Source organism: Panthera tigris, chromosome A1 (assembly GCF_018350195.1).
Source record: "Panthera tigris isolate Pti1 chromosome A1, P.tigris_Pti1_mat1.1, whole genome shotgun sequence".
NCBI classification, from domain to species: Eukaryota; Metazoa; Chordata; class Mammalia; order Carnivora; family Felidae; genus Panthera; species Panthera tigris.
The window spans coordinates 38,030,079-38,053,826 of record NC_056660.1 but is presented as its reverse complement, the minus strand read 5'-3'; positions in this window follow the sequence as shown (position 1 = coordinate 38,053,826).

Sequence of the window (23,748 nt, the reverse complement as noted above, 5' to 3'; positions counted from 1 at the left end):
GAAGGCACTTTGCATCTTACATTCATCACTAGTCATCCAGGACATAGGTATATTCTTACATCATATAGATGCTCATATGTGAGTTACCACAAACAAGCATTTAAACATATAACACCCATGCTGAAGTTGGGTATAAATAGTCTCATTCTACAGGCAACAAAGCTGAGGTAAATAGATGTTAAGCAACTTGTCCAAAGTCCTATCACTAGCATGTGTCAAAGCCAGATTAAACCACACCAGCTTTATTAGAAAGTCTCACTTGGGATGAGCACTGGGTGTTGCATATAAGCAATGAATCATGGGAATCTACTCCTGAAGCCAAGAGCACACTGTATACACTGTATGTTAGTTAACTTGACAATAAATTATATTTTAAAAAAGTCTTGGTTCTAAACCACAACCCAGCACATTTATTCTGATATTACAAAAAAATCATTTTGGAAGCCAAACAGCCTAGGAAATCAATGGATTCTTCCTTTAGAATTCTTTAATTTTTTTTTTTAATGTTTATTTATTTTTGAGAGAGAGAGAGACACCATGAGCAGGGGAGGAGCAGAGAGAGAGAGGGAGACAGAGAATCTGAAACAAGCTCCATTCTCTGAGCTGTCAAGCACAGAGCCTGACACGGGGTTCAAACTCACGAACCGTGAGATCATGACCTGAGCCAAAGTCAGACGCTTAACTGACTAAGCCACCCAGGTGCCCCTCTTCCCTTAGAATTCTGGTCTATGGAACAATTCTGCATTTTGTTATGAATTAGTATTATCAGAGCATCTCATGTCTGAATATCTCAGCAAAACAGCTTTTGCATGTCTTTGATATTTGGATATTATGAGTTAGCCAATTGGAATTTAATCAACTTGAATATAAATAAATATATGTATGCGTCTGTATGTGTGTGCATTTTTTTTTCTGGATTTATAAACCTGAAAACAAAACATGAGATAATTATAAGATAATCTGAGCAGTGCCATACTGCATGGTCTTCCTAGTAAATGTCCAGTTGGCCTTTCCATGTTGACACCACTAAATCTACAAATTATTCAGATTTCAATAGGTAATGATATAGATGTGAATCTTGAAAATAAAATTGAACATTCATATTCATTACTTTTATCTAATTTTTTATCTTAAGAAAAAGCATATTCAATTTATAGAATCTGCCATACTGAAATTATCTCAAGCTTTGAGATTTGTTCATCTACCCTTTGAGGCTTGTATATCTCTGAACATCAGGTAGCTAATGAGCTTTGGGCAATATAGGCAATAATCCCTTCTCCCTTAATAACTACACCACATTGTACAGGAATTTTAATTGTAAGTCATAGACTTCTGTTTATGGATGTCACTAATATGAGTCAATACAAAGAATGGATTAAGAAATGTGTTGTTCCTTGTAAATAGCAATCTATTCCATAGTAGTTTTATTCAACAATAAAGAAATCTTACAAAATTGTTTTCAAAAGTGATACAAGACATCTTAAATGGTGCAGCCAGGGCAGAATTTGTACAAATCAATAAAACTCCCTCTGCATCATGTGAGATTCTTAATTTAACAACTGTTCACTTGTACTGTCATCATGTAAAACTACAGCTTGGAGGATAAAGTGGTGAGTTGGTTCAGTAAATCTTAGAAAAGAGCAAATTTATCCAACACTGTAGTCTATAAAAATAAGCAATATGTACAATTTGAGAGACCATGAACAAACTATGTAAAAGAATTCCAAATAAAGAGTCAAAGATAGTTACAGAATCCCTATTTTTTTCTGGAGTAGATCCTTCTCTGTTTGGTTCACTGACAATTTTAGTTTTTCATTTTAATACTATTCTAATCTTAAATTCATCCTTTCTCTGATATTCTCTATTTCTCTCTTTCCACATCAAACAAAAAAGATCTGTTTTGGTTGTTCTGAAGCTATGACCCTTGGACCTCTCCAAGGACCCAAAATTGATTATTTGTAAACCCAAAAGACTGCTCTGAGCTCAACTTCTAAATTGTTTTTCCTTTGTTCCTGGTCTTAACTAGTTAAATATCTCCTTTTCATTTGCTTGAACTCATTTATTGGTCCAATCATTGAATGAAATGTGCCTTTCTTGGCTGTTGTTTCTAATTATATGGGTTTACCAGACAGGAAATGACCCCTTGCAAAGTCTCTCCCTGCTAGGCTGAGAAAAGTTTAATGTAGAATGTACTTGAATATATCTGATTTAAATAGATAATAATACCTTAGAAAGTCCTACTCTCCTGTTTCAGCACTTTCTCTTTTTTATTTTAATGATTTTGAAAATCTGTGATCCACTTTTGTTTTTTAAAATTTATGTTATATTTAGCCCTCAGAGAATGTTAAATAAGATTTAGAGAATCAGTCTGTATTTAGATGGAAATATTCTCCTAATTTTCAAATCTCTTCTGGATAAAATTAGGCACATATTATTATTTTACTATATATTCCACTAAAGCAGATTGCTGAACTAAATCTTTAGCCTCCTACTAAATACTCTTCTAATTTTTGAGATCAGATTTTTCACTCATAGAAGTACAAATACATATCAGATTTATAATCTATTGCAGTTCTTAAAATGATTTCTAATTATTAGCTAACCTCTATTTTTTAATGTTTATTTATTTTGAGAGAGAGTGTGTGCATGCATGCATGAACAGGGGAGGGGCAGAGAGAGAGAGAGAGAGAGAGAGAGAGAGAAACCACAGAGGGCTCCACACTCAGCACAGAGTCCGACATGGGGCTTGATCTCATGAACTGTGAGATTATGACCCGAGCCGAAATCAAGAGTCAGATGCTTAACCAACTGAGCCACCCAGGCACCCCTAGCTAACCTCTATGTTCAAAGTCACTCAAAGGAAAATACTAGTGTATTATAGTTTTGCAAATAATTTTAAAAGAAAGCATTTCCATTTTAATTCACTTTAGTTAAATTTAAGGATGAATGTAAGTAAAAACACTGTGTTCGGAACAGAGAAAGTAAAAATATAACTATTACCCTACCTTCACAGTCAATCAAGTTAATCAAACAAATGCATGCCTACTTATCCATAAGGCAGATATATGATATGTGATATATAAATATATATCATTTCTGAAATATGACAGCAAAAGAGATAAGTTCTTATTTAGGGCATAAATTATGGCTCATTACATACATATAATATAAAAATAAATATTTTGGTTTATCAAGTTAACCCTCTGAGAAGGAGTAAAACTTTTATAATTTTAAAGCAAATTTTAAAAATGTATCCATTGTACCCATATCCTCTCATGGCCACTTAACATAATTTTAATTATTATTGTTCTAATTCCCATAGATAAATTTTCAACTGCCTGTAAATTAAATTAACAGTAATAAAAGAAAATAAAACATTAGGGAATAGAATAGGTTTTAAGTGTAAACAAAAGCAATTCAATGAAGATAACTTGTTAGCAACTCATTTAACCTGAGTTTTGCTTAAACTACCTTTAAAGCAATACAAAGTTTACAGGAATATAAATATACTCATTCATGCAGAACAGCAAATGTCGAAGGAAAGGCTAATAGTTTCATAAGCAACCTTAACAGGAACACTATATAATAAATGTCATGAGGCCTGACAGTTCTAATCAGTCGGTAGGTAACCTTCAAACTTGCAAGGACAGATTTGAAAATTAGGATCTTGTATTCTGCTAGCTATTATAAAACAATCAGTTGAGAGTTTACAGAAATACCCGATTTAAATACTTAGTAGAATCATTTCAAAAGGTGACAAATTATATTCATAAACTGTTTAAATTATCCATCTATCTTATTATATAGCAAGTTTATATGTAAAACTCTTTATTGTAAAAACAAATGCTTTTATAGTTAGTGCCATGTAAGTTCAGAGTCTGATTACCATTTTGACAAGCTTTAAGAACGAAAAGAAACTACCTCTCAAAGGACAAAAATATTGCTGGATACTACAGACTAGCTACTTTAACTTAAATGGGGAAACATACTGTATACTATCATCCAAGGGGCAATTTGCAAACCCTTTGAGGATCACAAAGTGCTGGGTTATAAATAGCATGACTTGAGTTACAAATCATTGTCAAGCCAAACATATTTCCTACTATGACAGAATAATGGACTTTATTCTTTCAATCTACAATAAGTGAAATGGAGCTTGACCTCAGGAAGTCTTTTAACACTGTCCCACATGGCATACTCATCAACAAGCTAGGAAAATATGGGTTAGGTCATGTAGTTGTTGGCTTGATGTAAAAGTTGTTAAAGTGTGGTACTCAAAAGGAGTTATTGATGGTTCATGGTTGACCAGAATGTATGGAATGAAATAAAAGAAGTAGTTGGTCAATGTTTGAATAAGTTGTTTTGTGCCAGATGGGATTTCTAAGTCTGAAATAATTTCTAATCTAATAATTTCTAAATAAATGAGAGGTAACATCGCCCATTTGCTAACTTCTCATAGTATATCCAACTGGGAAGGATAACTATTAATTTAGGGGCTATCATGTAGTATAACATATATTCAAATATATATTCAGTGTATATATATATGCACTCATACATAGTATATACTCATATGTAATATTTACTCAAATATATATTCAGTATGTATACATGTATTTAAATATATGTAATTGTTCATAATATATGCATTATATATACATGAAATATATATGTATACATATATATGCATATGTAAGTGTGTGTGCATATATATGTATTATATATATATATAAAGTGATATCCAATACATCCAATATATAATATATATATCCAAGTGATATACAATCCTATATATATATATATATATATATATATATGATACCTAATGCATACATACATATATTTCAAGTACAATTCAAGTACATTTTAAAGTCCAATAGCACTCCCTGAAATATAGAAGTGATAGCCAGGGGTTGGGTAGCATTAAGATTCACTACAATCAAATATTTTACAACTTATTTAAAAAAAAAAAAACATGGTGGGGGTGCCTGTGTGGCTCAGTGGATTAAGCGTCCAACTTCGGCTCAGGTCATGATCTCATAGGTCGCGGGTTTGAGCCCTATGTTGGGCTCTGTGCTGACAACTAAGAGCCTGGAGCTTGCTTCAGATTCTGTCTCCCTCTCTCTCTTTGCCCCTCTGCCGCTCATGCTCTGCCTCTCTCTCTCTGTCTCTCAAAAATAAATAAACATTAAAAGTTAAAAAACAAAACAAAACAAAAAATACATGGGTTTCCCAAACGGAATCTAATTCAATTAATTCCAAACCCTGTTAAAACTCAGTCTAACTCTTAAGAGATTTGTACTGGACAAGTTACTTAACCTCTCCAAACCTCAGTTTCTGTAAAGTGACATAAATACAACTAACTCCACAATTGTATTGATATGAGAATTAAAACCTTAATAATTAATAATAATAAGAAAGAAAGCTATTCTCTATCAAGTGCTCACTGAATGAGAGACATTCACAGAAGACTCAGTTAATCCTTGCAACAGAGCTCTGAGATCTGAGATCATAACATTTTATCTGCTTTACAGATGGGAAAACCAAGACATAGAATTTATAGAACCTTACTCAGGAATATATAACTCACAAATCATTGAGCCAGGTTTTGCCCTTAACCCCATACTTTTCTAATAGATACTTGCACATCTCTAAAATAGAGAAAATCAATAAATATTAATATTATCTGGTTCTATTCATCTAACTTCTCACATATGGCTTCTAGACTTAGAGACTTTTCTAGCAATATCTAATGCTGGTGAGACAAGACAAACTCAAGCCACTCAATGGTAACTTTTGATTAAGTTAGAAAGTGGTAATAACAATAATCATGCACTTGGGATTTATAACTTTGAGAAATTTGACAAAAAAGAAGACATAAATGTAGAAAAAATGTAAATTCTATTTTAGATACATGAAAAATAAACCATTCGAGTTGAAGCTGAGAAAATTTGTATTGTTAAAAGGAGACCGCAGATCCCAAATGGAGTCACCTGTGCTAAGCTCATGTCATCAAACCAAGACTTAATATCTAATAACCTCATTGTAGCTTTAGTTTCCCCTAGAAATGTAATCTTAACCAATTAATCTGGAATTATCTGGTCAACACTAGTGAGATAATCTGCCTGATAGACCCCCTGCCTTCCCCTAGCGGAAGGTGACTTTATGTGAAACAATCTATCCCAAGTAAGTAAACTTCCTTTTCCCACCCACTTCTGCCTTAAAAAAGTCTTCCATTTTGCACAGCTCCTCAGAGTTCCTTTCTATTTGCTAAACGAGAAGCTGCCCAATTCATGATACATTGAATAAAGCCAAGAAACGATCTTCAAAATTTGCTCAGTTGAATTTTGTTTTAACAGTAAAATGATCCTTTTATGGAAAAAATATCTTATGAACTACAAAGGAAAGTCTCTACCCTAGATTCAGTGGGTGTCAAATGTAGTTCTTGACAAAGGCTGATATCCCTGAAAATAATTCATTTTTTCAACACGGTTAACTTTCAGCAGTTTCGCTAATGGTATACTCAAATCTCAAGTGACCAGTCTCACATACAACTCCTCCTGATTCTCTCTTCTGATTTTGCCAAATGTAAGGTTTTGTTCTCAAATCTACATTCCCTTTGGAGTTAATTTCAAACAACTAAATTCAAATCATGCTTATGCTTTATGTTTTGTCTCACTAGTAAGGCATAATCAACTGCAGGATAGTTTGGACAATGCTTAATAACACTTTTAAATACTGACATTAATAATAAGCTAAAACTATTAATTTTATTTTTTACAATTCTTAAATCTATTTTTTACCTCATGCCCTTAGTTCCCATTGAAGCTATAGCAGTGTGAATTTTTGGACATAATTATATTTTTAACCATGTTTCTAAAGTTAAGAAAGACTAAAGATATAGATATTTATGGTAGTTAAAGCCATTTTCGTTTCATACACATACACAAAAACCTATACATATAGTTAAATAAAATTACAGGTATATAATAAATATAGATTAAGGGATAAACATAACCTTTTTGATGAAACGTGATAAGTTAGAAATAAAGTGATGCTCAAGGTAGTATAATTGTTTAAATAGAGAAGTGTTCACATGAAACCATATATGCAATAAATTATGCGTTCTCAATATATTCTAGGGCATTCATTATAGGGTTGTGTCTACAGTAAAGACATTTAACCTTATTCAAAGAACATGTGAATGTACTTGAGAAATTATTAGAATGAGGGACACTGAAGTAAATTTAAGATATGTCATTATTATCTTTATACAGATATTTCTGAGTAAATTAATCTCTTTCTCTTTATATGTATATACACACTCTCTATATAGTGTATATATATAATACATACACAACTTATACATACTATATATACAAGACATACATACATATATACATTCACAAATATACATACATAATATATGTATATACACACACACACACACATACATACACTCGGGAATGAATCTTGCATATAGTGTTTTATTTTTGTTTTAAATTAAAACTAATTTTTAAAAATGTTATTATTATTGTCATTACTATTATTATTTAAAAATTATCTCACTATGTGAGAAAACTGCACAAAACCTAAATATTTAGAACTGGCAGAGAAATTAAAATATATGACACAACAGGGACACCCGGGTGGCTTAGTCTCTTAAGTGTCTAACTTTGGCTCAGGTCATAATCTCACACTTCATGGGTTTGAGCCCCACATTAAGCTATCTGCTGTCAGTGCAGAGCTGGCTTTGGATCCTCTGTCTCCCTCTTTCTTCCCCTCCCCCGCTCAGTTTCTCTCTCCCTCTCTCTCTCTCTCTCTCATAAAATAAAAAAAATAAAGATTAAAAATATATATATGACACAACAGACATATCAAAGTGCACTCATTTGATTGATAAATTGATAGAATAGGTAAAGCAAAATTAACTTAAAACAAAAATTTGTGAGATGACATTGATTGGGATTTCAATACTTACTATAAACATAAATGGTATCATATGGTCAAAAGGCAAGACCCGTAGTTAACTCTGGAAATAGACCCATGTATAAGGATGTTTGAATATTGAAAAAGCCAATTCAGTGGAAAAAAAATGGGATTTTTACCAAATGGTTCTGGAACAATTAGACATTCATTTCTAAAAATTAATAAACCTCTACCCATTTCTCACAATACACTTAAAAATTAACTTGAATAATAGATTTAAACATAACCTTGAATGTAAATAAATAGTTCTAAAACTTGTAGAGGGAAATGTAGATGAATGGCACTGTCACCTTGGGCTAGGCTGAGATTTCTCAGAGAACAGAAAAGTGTAAGTATTTATCATTTTGAAAATTGATAAATAAGACTTCATCAAAATATAAAGCTCTAGCTTATTCAGAAGACACTAAGACAGTGAAAATAAAATCCACAGACTGGAATAAAATGTTAAAGAAACATATATCTAACAAAATATTGGTATCGAGGTGATATAAAAAGAACTTTTACAATTAAATAATAAGAAAGCACACAATCCCATTAAAAATTAGCAAGGTATTTGAATAGTCACTTCAACTCAAAGTAGTTAGTAGGCAAGTAAGTAATGAATAAATGAAGGAAAGCAAAATTCATTTTCTTTCAGAGCATAATCAACTAGACATAATTTACAGTAGAAAAATGATAGATGATTTAATACTTCTATGAGAAACTAATTAGATTTCTAATCCTTAAAAATGACTATTAAAAGTAAGATGTTTGTGAGTATCCTTTATATAAAAACTTGGTAAGGGAGGGGTGCTGGGGTGGCTCAGTTGGTTGAGTGTCTGACTCTTTGTTTCAGCTCAGGTCCTGATCCCGGTGTCATGGGATCAAGTCCTGCATTGAACTCTCCACTGAGCATGGAGCCTGCTTAAGATCCTCTCTCTCCCTCTGCCCCTCTCCCCTACTTGCATGCTCTCTCTCTCTCAAAAAAAAAAAAAAAAAAAAAAAAGGAACTGATAAGAGAGACATAGAAGTAGAGAAACCATCAACACACCTGGTTAAGAGAAACAAAGGTAAAAGAGAGGGGAGGAGAGCCCAGCAAGTAATGTTGCATTTACCACATATCCTACTCTTAAAAATTACATCAAGAATTGAATTCACTTGAATTTCTATGAAATTAATACAAATATACAATTGCTTCTCATAACTTGCAATAGTTATATTCCATAAGGTTGCCATGAACACTGAATTTACTAATGAATACTGATCCTTTGCTCCCAACGGAAATAGAAAGTTAGGTTCCTACAAACCTCTAGTCACAATACTTTTGTCCACTGATATATAAGTAAACTTGTTTTAGTGTGTTTGTGTCCAACGATATCTAACTTAATATACAGTTGATTCGTTTATATTGAACTTGTGGCCAACAGTACTATGGCTTGTGCCTGACCAAACTTTATGAACACATGTATTTTGTCCCTAAAACAAACGACAGGCCACTTATGCCTTGGAACACTAAACAGCACTTCAGTAAGCTGACTGGGACTCTTTTAAACAGTGAAAACACTAACAGAAAACTCAAGAAATGTGAAAAGCATGACAGTAAATAGACTGCAAAAAGGACACTTGTTTACAGGATGAGGGCTCAAACAAGAAGGCAGAGCATCAATTTGTTCTCCTTCAGCTGGGAATATATGCATCTGGCAACTAAAAAGTTTTTGTTGTGATTATTGACTTATTACAAACTAATTTGAATGAGTAGAATTCTCAAATGTGGAATTTGTAAAGAATGAAGATCAATTGTACTTACAAATGTGAATAATGAGAATCAGCTGTATTTACAGATAGCCTACAAAAATGTATATTGAGAGATTTCTGATAGTTTTTTAAAATTTCAGTAATCGTGATTTCTAGATCTAGACAAATAACACTTAAAATTATTGACTATTATTGGAGTAAATTATGGTTGACAGTTATGGCTCTTTCCTATAATGCTAAAAATATGATACTAGTCACTTGATGAATTAACAAATGTACTTTTTCTTTTTCTTTTCCTTTTTTTAACAAATTGTGCTTTTTAAAATTTTCAAGGGTAGAATTTAGTGATTCATTGCTTAACATACAATACCCAGTGCTTATCACAAGTGCCCACCTTAATACCCATCACCATTTAGCCCATCCACAACTTGCCTCCCCTCCAGCCTGCTTGGGATGTTCTCTCTCCCTCTTTTTCTGGCCCTCCCCTGCTTGTACTCTATCTCTCTCTCAAAATAAATAAATAAACTTTAGAAGTGATGCCATGGCTCAAAATTGAAAAAATTTTAAATTTTAGTTAAAACCAGTTTTATTTATAACTGCCAATGAGGTTTTTTTCTCTTCTTATACATGGTACTTTAAAATAACTCATACATTAACATAAAGTTATCATTCATAATCTTTTGAAGCTATCTATTAATATTCTATGTATTGCTTTGAAAAGGATTATAATATTGTCTAAATCTTAAAGTCCTTTTTAAAAATGTAAATATGTACATAATGCGGAGATAAAAATTCCCTGGTGTATTTTGATATTATAAAACATTGAGGCTTCAGATGATATTTATTTTTTTAAGAAAGTCATAGTCTAACTGGATAGCTGCATGTTAAAGAATGAACCTGGACCACTTCCTTACATCATACACAAAAATAAACTCAAAATGGATTAAGGACCCACATGTGAAACCCAAAACTAAAAAAAATCCTAGAAAAGGATAACACTGTATGTTAATTATGTTAGAATTAAAATTTAAAAACTTAATTAAAAAAAGTCATAGTCTTAACTCAGAAGGAAAAATCATACATTTCTATATTAGAGCATATTTTTTTAAGTTTATTTATTTATTTTTGGGAAGGAGGGGTAGAGAGAGGGAGACAGAGAACATCAAGCAAGCTCAATGCTGTCTGCACAGAGCCCAAAGTGGGGCTCAAACAGATGAACCATGAAAGCATGACCTGAGCTGAAACCAAGAGTTAGATGCTTAACTGACTGAGCCACCCAGGTACCCCTAGAGCATATTTTTGTGAAAACAGTGGGTTCAAATGGAAATTATACTGAAATATATAAAATGGAAAAGCACACTAATGTTTTAGATTTTCCTGGTTATCATTTCACTTTCTTTCTTTCTTTCTTTCTTTCTTTCTTTCTTCCTTTCTTTTTTGCTTAGATTGTTAATGCACTTTAGATGCTAAAAATAATCATTTATTTAGCTTAAGCTTTTGCAAATTTAAAGCTTGTTTTTATTTTGAGAGAGAAGGAGAGAGAGAGAGACAGAGAGAGAGAGAGAGAGAGAGAAAACGAGGGGTGGAGGGGCAGAGAGAGAAGGGGACAGAGGATCTGAAGCAGGATCTGTGCTGACAGCAGAGAGCCTGATGAGGGCTCAAACTCACAAACCATGCGATCATGACCTGAGCTGAAGTCAGACACTTAACCGAGACACCCAGGCACTCCATGCTTTTGCAAATTTAAGAATAAAAATAGGGTTATTGGCTTTTTCATACCCAAGGTAATGTTAAATATTTTATTTTCACTCAAGTTTTTATTATGTGCCCTAATTGAATTCATTATAACTGTTACATAGCTTTACTGATGTAGGAATGAATACAAATAAATGGTGTAATAATTACCTATAACACTTAGATAATATAAGATTTATGATTTTCGTGATTTTTAATTTTGCTATACCTCACACTGCCACTGTTCTCACATAAATTCTACTATTTATGAAAACATGACATTGACCTTCTTAATCTCACAAAGAGGTCATTCATAATACATGCAAACATGAAGGAATGGCTTTTTCCTAGTACAGTACTTTGTGACAGAAAACGCTTTACCATTTTAGTACATTGAGTATAGCATTTTTTATAAGTTCCTATTTTTCAATATTATTAAAATGTATGTTGAATATTTGTAATTTCTGAAAGAGGTCTGTTTGGTAAACATATTGCTACAGGTTCAAATGTAGTAATTTGAGACCATTTCCTATAAAAAGACCAGGATAAGTATTTTCAGCTTTCTAGGTTATTTTTTTCATTGTTTTTTTTTGTTGTTCTCCCACTTAAACCTAAACTTATTAACTCAACTGTAGGAAGTAATGTTAAATAATAAAACTAATTCATGTAGAAATCTCCATAATATAAAAATAGATATACTAAAATTAAAGATATCCATTTCTGATAAACTGAAAGCAAGTATATAATAAAGGTTTTACATAAAATTGTGAAAGCGTAATTTGGCATATTAGTATTTTGCAAGTTATTTACTATTAACAAAGCTATGTATATCTATTAGGAAAATTATTGTCAAAGAAACAATAACCAGCTGAACTCACTGGAAAGACTTTTAGCAAGAATAGTTGGTGGGAGAAGATCTAAGCTTCTGGGAGAAGTTTGAACTAGAAAAATTAAGAGATAGAAAAATGGAGAGAGACCAACAAAGAGAAGTCCTAGTTTAAAAAAGAAAAAAAAATGGAAACCCTTTGAGAATATTTGAGTCCCTGCAATTAAGATTATATGTAAGGAAAAAAGTAACAAAGTTATTTCAGGCAAGCAATGGGAGTGGAGATGGGAAGGCAGAGGCTATATGTAATCCAAAATGAGTATTTGAGGCATAAATTATATATTTAGAAAACCATTAAATTTAAACAAATTATATGAACTTATAAAAATAAAGTGATTAAAAGCTTTTGTAGCTTCAGACAATTCATTTCAGGGGTTTTTAGAGAGTTCATATTTGAATTTCAGAGGTAGGTCAAGTCATGTTATCAAAAGAAAATTAAGTGAAATTGATACACTACCTATGCTGAAGTTCTAAAATAGTATTTATTTATTTTTCACAGTATATTTAAGAAAACAAAAGCCAAAACTTAAAGAAAATATTATGTAATATAAAGATTGTTTCTACAAATATTTTTAAGTAAAATAAAAAATATATATGTATATATATATATATATATATAGAGAGAGAGAGAGAGAGAGAGAAGGGAAAGAGAGAGAGAGAGAGTCTGTGAAAAGGGGACGAGGTACAAGAGAGGTAGGGAACTATGAACTTCTAATAATTAAATAAAAGGAGGAGTGAAATTCGAACACATAGTTTTGCAAAACAGTATGAATGTTTTTACACATGTGATTTGGTTCTAGAATTGTCAAGAATCTTCGCAATAAAAACAGGAGTGTTTGGGGATACTTTGGTGAAGGATAAATCAAAGTCATATTACTCAGAAAAAGTTGAGGGGGTATGATAACATGATAAAAAGCTTTGTAAGCTTTCAGTAATATTCTATTGAACATAATAAAAGAGAGAGGTGTGTGGGAAATAATTGGATAATCAATACTATGGGAACTATTTAGAAAAGGTAAATACTCTTGATAATTATGGTTAATATTAATGTGGAATATTTTTCCTATTATGTGGAAAATGACAATAATTATGTTTGAGCATTTAGGTACTCTAACATTTCATCAGACTCTCACTTCGCATCTGCTGTCTACAATGTTTCAATAACATAATCATCATTCTGAAATATGACTCATAAAAATACTTTAAATGGCTTAAAAATACTTGCTTTTAAGAAACAGTGAAAATAGACTGACACTCATTACAAAGACTACTAACAGCAAATAATGTTGAGAACTTGATTATAATTATATATTTTGTTTACTGAATTTAAAATTGTACATGCTTTACTTAAAACCTTGAAAAATAAGAATGTAATACAAAAGATAGAGTTAAATGAAACTAATAAAACATACTAGCAGCCTTGATAAAAGAAATAAAATTTTCCTTATTTTATACTCCCTCTTGTTAACCAGTCTTAAGCCTTTAATACTTTAAATGCTATAAATTAAGATCTGAGTAAAGATGCAAGAATGATTCCAGATTTGACATAATTTTCACTTTTCCTATCAGAGAGAATCCTCCCACACCTGCACTGCCCATTTTTTTCAAACAACAACAACAGAGTGAAAGTTACTATCTGCAACAAAAAAGCAAAGTTACCCAAATCTTATGCAATAAAAGGGCAAAGAGAGATTTTGGCAGAACTCTCTGGCTTATATCTATACACAAACACCATAGAAATAAAGTTTGTGAAAGAAGGCAAGTTGGCCAAATCATGGAACTGCTTATTAACATACCCCAAATTCAAGATCATCAAAAGGAGAAGATAAGCAGGTAGCTCAGGAAAAAGAATAATGTCCAAGAAAGCCCATGAGTGTAAACATGCCCATTCCCCCACCAAGATGTCAGGAGAATGAGTTCCTGAACTCATCGTCTAGCTTGCTTTAATAGTAGGTAAGTAGCAAAGAAAGGAAGAATGATTATGTTTTCACAGAGGTAATCAACACCAACAATAAGCCAGGGGTTTGCAGAACTAAAAACAGATACAATAAACAGCACGTGATCCTCTGGAAAGGAGGAAGACAATATGAGATTCCCAGGAAAAGATCCTTCTGCATTGCAAACTATTAAAAATAAGATATAAAAATATAAGTCCTGTTACCTCAATCCATCTTTGGAGTCAAATGGTGACGGCTTCTGGATAATCAGTTAAATAAAGTAGGGGAGGTAAAATAACTAAACTAATGTTCAGGTAAAAGTATACTTTCCTAGGTCTATGCTTAATTGTTGGGCCAATATGATGCCAGAAATTATATTTGTACAGGACTATGATATTCATGGCTAGGTGGATTAAACACTAAAATTCCTCAGCAAACAGAGACACCAAAAATTAAAATAAAAAAAATTATCCAGTGCAGAGGTAAAAAAGTATCAATTAAAGGAAAATATCAGGCTGATCTTTGATTTCTCCACAGAAGATTCAATGTTAGAAGACAACAGTGATGATTACCTTATTCCCAGAGAGATTTGTTACTGAATCCTATCACTCTTAGCCCTGTTGCATTGTGATACCTCCGCTCTTTTGTTAAATATAAGAAGAAGAAATCAAATATGTTTGCTAAAATGTGTGTACTGCTTGATTCCATTGTAAACATGCAAATTCCGCTTATGTCAATTAACAAAAGACATGATGCCAGGGGAACATTCTTTAAAAGCATAGACTATTAGAAGTATGTAATGGAACTCTACACTATTGCCTGAAGGATCTTAGTCACTTGCATAAGCAGAATCAGCCGGGAAAGGGATTTCAGCCAAGGGGTTTCCAAAGACAGTATTCCACATTTATCTTAACTTTCTAGTTCCTAAGAAAAACGGGACTCTGCTTCCAACTCAGCTTCCAAGACCTGACATTAAACACTTTACAAACAGCCATCTTTGCTGAGATTGTCAAACCACTGCTTTATTTAAATTTGACCTACAACACAAATCCTTTTCCCAAATCTTATGTCAATACTGCTTCTTCTTCTGTTTGGTGATAAAAATTCAGTGGTTCCTCTCAGATATCCCCTTTTGCCTTGGCAATTTAATAAACTTGCCATTGTTGGACTGCAGTCTCTCCCTTATGGTCATTATCAGATGAAATTTATCTCATGTTAATAAAGCTATCCGTATAAGATATTCCTCACTATTTGTATTTCTATTTTTTTAATTTTCTATCTATATAAACATAGATATCTTGAATATTATTGACATAAGGTTAATGTTTATGTCTGGAAGAATTTTTTCAATTTATTTTTTTAACTTTTAAGTATGGCATACTTTATTATTACATGCATTTTTTTTCAAAAATCAATTAAATTATCTTTTATAAATTATAATTAATAGATTGTGGTGATAATGCTTTGGCTTCAGATATTTGTACAAAAATCTTTCACACATTCATGAGGGATTAGATTCTTAAGGTTTCCTTAGTTTTCACCCTATTTTTTTGCAGATAGTTTTAATTTCTCTAATAATATTCAATAAGTAAGAGATTATGCCATTACTCTAAAACTTAATCATTGTTTCTGTACCCCAGGGGTGTTCTTTATATTTTTAAATTATTTCTCCCAGTTGCATTTACCATTGTTGACAAGGAAGGCTATAAAACATCTCACTTCTTTCTCTGGAGAGTTCTTAAAAATAGACAATAAGAGGGATATTTCTTTATATTATGGCTGTCATCTCTTCCATGTTTGTCTAGAAATTTAAGAAACACTCCCCTATTTTATTTGTTATTGTATACACATAAGTCCAAACTAGTGAAAATATATGAAAATTACCTAAATGGTGTCATAAGGGACTGAGGAACAAATGAAATTTCCAACAAGGATTAAATATGCAAACATTTGTATTTACATTAAGGACTCCTTAATTCTTATCTACCAATGAAAATTTTACATGTGTATCTTCTAGATAATTATACAAATACTATTATAAGTATTCCTCAGAATACAAGCCATGTCCTTGTCTGAGGTTAGTTTTATGAAGGAATGTAAAATATCCCTAAAGCCTCAGGAATACATTTTTAGTTTATTTATGGGACTTACTAAGTTCAAAGTTTAACAACATTTAGAAACCCTTCAAACGTGCTGAAAAGAGTGAGTTATACAATGTAACAATTTGCCACTTAATGTTAAATGTTAGATTTCACAGAATAATTTTTTGTATGTTTCCTATTGTTGCTATACTATTTGCTAATTATCTGAAACGATGTGCTACTCATAATCATCATTTAATTAGTTTCTTCTTTTTCTAGAATAATATTAGCTCTAAATAATACCAAAGCCTTGATTCTCTACTTATTGATTTTCAATATTAGAAGTAAGTTTATATATGTGAAGTTTAGTGCCAAACGCTATCTTAATCGTCTTAAGACATGGTGAATTAAAATTCTAAAATAAAGATAAGGAAAACACTCTTTTAATTATTGTTTTAATTTACATCTAATATAGCAAGATAGAACGTGCCCTTAAAAACTCTACAGATTTTTAACATTGTTTTTATAAGTAACCCATTTATGTAATGCAACAGATGCTAGTGTAAAGCTAAAAGAAAGAACTACTTCTGTGTTTAAAAAAGGATAAAAGAGAAAATAAAAATAGAGAGAAGGAAGGATGGAGGGAAGGAGGAAGGAATGAAGGAAAGAAGAAAGGAAGAAAATCTAAGACTATGCTCTGTGGATTCCAGAGAGGAACACTATGGGACTAGGACATGTTTCATTAAGAATTTCAATTTTCAATTGAAAATTTCAATTTTCATTTGAAAGTGGCCTTGAAATGTTAAGATTTTAACACACAGAGTCGGAACAGAAGTATATTATAGATGGAAGGTAGAGCAAGAGCTTAGGAACAAATTTGGAAGCCTAGGTCATACTTACTAGGATACACAATATACAGCCAAGCATTGAGAAATATGTTTGGAAAGGATTTTTAAAGGGTAAGTTGAGGGTTTTAGTCATGATCGCATGGGCGACATAAATAATGTTGAGTATATATCTTATTGGTCTTCAGACACAAATTTTCACGGTATCTCACCATTATTATTATAAATAATGTCTTTGTTTTTAACCAATAAGTCCTCTGATTTTAATTTTATTTATTTTAATTTAGGTATTTATGTACTTTATAACTTTATAAATATTATGTTTAGTAGATAGAGAAACATTATTTCCTCTTTGCAATTTCCTATCTAGGCTTAAAAGTGCATTTTCTTCAGTATTTACCATGGAATTTTTTCTGCTTAGTTTTCAAGTTTTGTTGTTGTTGTTGTTGTTGTTCAATTTTAGCCATGCAACAATCAGAGATAAAACTTAATAGATTATGCCTAATACTGATAGCTTTTAACTGTGAAGCTCATGTGTTTCAGACTACCATTACCACTATAGTTCTAAAGTATATCATCCTGTATTATAAATACAGATTTGTTTCTATTACACTTCAGTTCATTCATTTACTGACAAATATCAAGTTCCTGTTATGTTCCAATGAATTTGAAAACTGCGATTAAAACAATGGACACAGGAAAGTTGGTCCTTGCCTTAGTGAAGCTATAGTCCATGAGAAATTCAGAATTACAATATGTCTCCCATTACGGATCTCCGTGAGTCTGACATATTCCTGGACGTGTTGTGTCAGCTCTAGAGCCATACAATATTTTCATGGATGTTAGGGGATAGCAAACAATCTTGGAAGATAGAAAACTGTCTCCCTCCAGGGTGGAGAGCAAATTTGTTCCCTGACCAAAATAACAAAAACACTATTCTCCAAGATTAAGGTTGAACAGGTTTCCTAGCAGCCTTCTCTAAAAAATTGAGTTTTCTAAACTCGTGGTTTTCCAATTGTGGCACAAACCCACTATTTGCACAACATCCACTTGAACTCACCTCTGCATCTCTGTGGTGGGACTCCAGGGATGAGAACATGAAATTCATTTGCCTGTTGTGCTGTAACAAACCTTTGTCTCTAGATTTAAAAAAAAAAAAAAAAGAATATTAAATAATCAAACATGGAGGAGGAGAACTAACGTGACCTTATAGAAGGAACCCTGTGGGCCAATTCAACGTATTGCTTGTACATCTGAATACTCAGTAGGAATTGATGTGTTTTGTGCCTGTCCTCTCCATCCCATAAGTGCCAGAGGACATTATCCCGAACTGTAAAGAGCTACAGGTAGAGAAATGCTAATGTGACACATTCCCCTAGTGTTTGCCGCTAATGAGTGGATGGGAATTTCATGTGTCTCCCTCTGATGTCAAAAGCTTTCTCAACATGAGTGACTCCCTCCACACTGGCAAGTGACAAGTCTGTCTCAATGGCCTGACTGTAGTGTTAACACTTCTCCTTCAGAAGGGGTGATTGGTAAGCCCTGACAAAGTTCTGGGGGTCCTCTCGGCAAGTAAACTTTCTTGAAATTATGCGAGTAGATTAGCAATTCCTTCTCAAAGAATAACTGCTGTCTTTTCCAGTCTCCCACTACTAAATTGGAGTCCCAGAACCCTATTGCACACTAGGCATGGAGACAATACAAGGGTCTACGGCTGGTGATTTTGACTGGCGTCTCTGGCAAAGGGAATTAGCCTCCATCCAGAGAACCCCCTTTGAGGTTTTGCCTTGTATCCTCCCTGACAGGATCACTGGTACGCACCTTTGGAAAAGCAGCTCTCAGCTTGCTGCTGTCTTCTTACTGAAAATAAATACCTACCCCTGAGGGACTTATAACTCTGTAGTCTGATATTCCTGTCTGGGGTAGATCAATTCCAAATACAACCATGACAAGGTCGGAAAAGACCCCAAAAGCCTCCCTTATTCAATGTTAAGTGGTACATGTGGTCAAGAACTCAACAGACTCGTCTCCAGTGAAACATCAGGTTTACATATGAGCTTCCAAGTAGGCCCAAACCTCATACTCTTCACGGTTGTTGAAAGTATAATATTGGGACTTTTTCCCCTCTGAAAATAAACACTTTATACTTATCTTCTTTACATACAAGTTTTATTAAAGTGATTACTCAAATTTAGGTTAAGTTCAGTTATTCTCTCACATGGTATAAGTAATATATTTTACTTCTATCCAAGTGTTCACTGTAATTTTAATTACAGCACATAAGTCATCAATATTCATATTTGTGATATGAATACTTGTGGTAAAGTGTTTTCAAGGTCTTTTCTCAAACATCCATGGTTTGCAAAACTTTGAATATTATGTTTTAATCATCATATTAAACTTAATAAGACTTATCTCTTAAGCTTATAATGGAAGTGAAATGGAAAAACTCATGTAAAGGATTTAATGCCCTGCACGGTAAGCTTTAATATTGTTTTTTTAGTTTTGAGTATTGCCAGTTGTGAATAAACTTTAAATCAAAACCATTTCAGAAAATATTATTTAGAATTCAAGAATATTTTAGTTATTTCTTATAGGAAATATCTTCTTTCAGTGATGGCTATTCAAAACAATATTTACAAGTAATTTTGTAACATCAATAGATGTGTTTTACAATTATAACTACTATTCACATTTAATTGCAGTACTAACTAGATTGTATTATAATTTTCCTTTTTTTTCCCCATGCCTTCCTATTTCCCCTTACTAGACTTTGAACATTTGAAGGACAAGGACTATGTTTTGTTCATGTTTGTATCTCATGTATCTAACATGTTAAGTAGGACAGAGTGAATTCTTATTTGTTGAAAGGATGCAGGAAGATAAGAATGTATAAAAAAGTTTCTTATAATTATCTTATATAAAAAGCATTTAAAATTATATTAAAGTGATATGTTAACACTCAGTAAAATACATTTTTTCTGTGTTTTTCAATTTTTAAAAATGTGGCACAGGACGGGGCACCAGGGTGGCTCAGTCGGATAAGCATCTGACTTCAGCTCGGGTCATGATCTCATGGTTCATGGGTTCAAGCCCTGCTTCGGGCTCTGTGCTGACACCCCAGAGCCTGGAGACTGCTTGGAATTCTATGCCTCCCTCTCTGTCTGTCCCTCCCCCGCTTGCATTCTATCTCTCTCCGCCTCTCAAAAATAAATAAACATTAAAAAAGAATAAACAGGAGACTACATAAAGAGCAGAATCCTTTGTAATGAAGAATATTACATTAACATAAAAATACATTGCCAGAGGAATATAGTCTTGAAATCCAAGAAATCTGGGGAAAATTTATATGGTAACTATTTCAGAGGAGAAATTTTCTTCATTATTTTAAATCACAGATCATGGCAACTGCTCAGACTTTCAGGAGTGACTGTAAGCACAGTCCTGAACCTCAGGAACAAAGTAGATTAAAACATATATTCCAGTATAAGGGATGAGAAAGACGACTCAGAGAATGTGAAGTTTAAAAAAAATGTACAACTTTTATGTAAAAAAAAACAATGAAGGATGACCCATTCAAGATACAAAACATGAAAAGAGAAATACAATTCCAAGTGTACAACTATGGATTCAAATCAATTATTTATGATGGTTTAGGCTGTGCTAATCAATATCTGTAGCAGAAGATCGCTGCGTAGTTTGAATCCTCCCAGATATTGAATTAAATTGATTTGCTCCCATTTAGAACAACATTAATTTTTGTATAGATTTATAAGCTAAAATCTGATTATAGAGTATACATTAAAACTAGTTGAAATGAGATTCAGGGAGGAAAGTACACCAGGAAGGTGGTCTAATTTATAGACTTCAATTTTAATACATATTTAGGTTGTATACCTAATCTTTAGCATTATTGTATTGTTTCTAATGGTGGAGATTCTGGACACCATTAAAAAGAACACTTTTGGAAATAATAAATTAATACATCTTTGAAGGTTTGTACATTGAACACTCCCAGAATATGAATGTGTGAGTGTTTAATCAAAAATATTTCAAAAGTAGATATACATAATAACATAATAATATGCTACATGATAATTTTCAGAAATATGCCTAGCTCTGATATTTGTCTTCCCTACCCCACCTTAGTCAATACTAGTGACTTCCTGACAACAGTAACAATTGCAGAAGTTTCCACAACCATGTTATCTAAAGACTGCAAGACAGTAGGCTCATTTCTTTAGCCACCTCCTCCTGGTTGCTATGGTAAGGACTTCAGACAGAATTTTCTACTGCAGAAACTGTCAGGTCTGTGTACCTTCTTTCTTCTTTGCTTCTGCTCATTAATGATTTGCTTTGATGCTTAATTGTTCACCAGAGTCTAATTAGTGGAGTCATTGTATTATTCTTTCCTAAATTATCTATTTCACTCTTAGGGAGTGCTCTGATGAATCATCTTCAAAGTCTTTAGGATGCAACAAATAGATTAAGTGACAAAATAAACTTTTTTCTTTTTTCTTCTACATTTTGTCTATATCAGAATTATGGGCACCAAGCATTCGGAGGTGGGCATATACTGAGGGACAGTGTTACTTGTGAAACAAGAAGTTAATAATCTTAGATAGATATTGGGCCTTGTACTCTACTGAAAAAATGATCTGGACTAGAATAGTTGAGATATGAGATTAATATCAATGTGCGATGCATGTAGGGTAGACATAAACCCATAACTGTAGATTGCAGATTATATTGAGAAGTTTGAGTTTTCCTTTCTGGAAATTTTTGTTTATTTTACGCCATCCCCCAACCATATTAACATTATAGATTTATCTATTCATTCAAGGGCCTATCAAGTATTTTGTGAGCATGATTTAGGTATAATACAATATGTTGCAGGGATGACAAAACAGTATCATATGAGAACTTTTCTTCCCTTGTGTTTTGCGGGTAAATATGATTTAAACAATCATTTGCAAAGTTGGTTGTTAGTTGGTTTTAGTATAACTACAATATTTATAATTTGTATGTTTGCTTCCTTTTCAGAACCCTATATATCTTAAAATTTTTAAATGTTATTTATTTTTGAGAGAAAGAGGGGGGTGCAGAGAGAGAGGGAGACACAGAATCTAAAGCAGGCTCCAGGCTCTGAGCTGACAGCATAGAGCCTGATGCAGGGCTTGAACTCATAAACTGCAAGATCATGGCCTGAGCCAAGGTTGGACACTTAACTAACTGAACCACTCAGGCACCTGGAGAACCCTATATATTTTAAATAGGGTATTATATTGATTGTTGTGGGGGGGGAAACATTATTTATCATTCTGATCAGGATGTTATGATGTGTAGTATTGTTTTTGTTATCATATCAATTAGCGTATAGCTTGATTTTATTTAAAAATGTTAGTTTTCATAAGGCCCATAGTCTAACTTTCCTTCCTTTTCCCTTTCTTTTTTTTTCTTTCTTCCATTCCTTCCTTCCTCCCTTCCTCTAAGAAACTGATATGTTTTCTAACCTCGAGTTCTTCTCTTAACTGAGCAAAAGCAATCAAATTGAGTGTTTTTTATATATAAGCCCTGAAACACTCATCTTTGTATTAGGGTGCTATAGTCAGAAGGCGAGATGATATAGAGAACCTTCTACCCATTTTCACTGTCAACAGGTGAACAGAAGAAAGAGAAACTCTCCAGGAGTCAGGCTGGTTAAGACAACAAGCTGAAATGAAAGCATCAGTCAAGCCTTTACTTGAAGCTGTGGTAAAAGCAAGAGGCCAGAAAGAGGGGTAAGGTTCCTGTGGATGACACCAGAAAAGGTTCAGATGTATCAGCACAGATGGGAGAACAGTCTCACTGCTGAGAAGGCCCTCAAATAAGAGGTTTCTGACATTTTATGGACCCCGGGGCTACATGGAAGTAGAAGGAGAAGGGCTAGGAGGACAAACGTCTGAGTTCTGAGTCTGAGGGAAGAATATGTCTTTAAAGACATCTCTGCAAATGCACCTGGGGAAGACCTCATCCCAGGGCCCAATGCAGAGGCCTGCACTTGGTGGGGCCTGGGCTGGGAATGCAGATAAATGTAAGAGCATGTCCAACAATAGGAGTCTAAGTCCTTCACTGCCACTCCTTTCAGAGGCTGAAATGCACAGTCCACACACCAAATGGGTGTGGGGAGGGAAGCTTTATGCTGGGAGCCCTGACAGGAAGAGCCTCTGTCATAGCCTCTGATTGAGACTGAAATATCATTCATAATGGTTTTTGCCAAGAGCTAGACTCCTCAACTCCGTTACTTGGGTTTTCGGTGCCTAAGTGAGAAACATAGGCTACCCTGTGTGGTCCCAACTAAGTCAGACTTTGAGGGACTATAACAGGAACTTTGTATATAGTCTTAGGCCACAGAGACCATGGTCATAATCAAGATCACTCCAGTCAAGATCATCAAGCCTGCTGGTGGAATGAACATAGTCATGAACACTATTATCCAGCCAGTAAAAGATGTCCCATAGCCCATTAGAGTCTATTTTAGAGAACCAGGAAATTTATTCTTT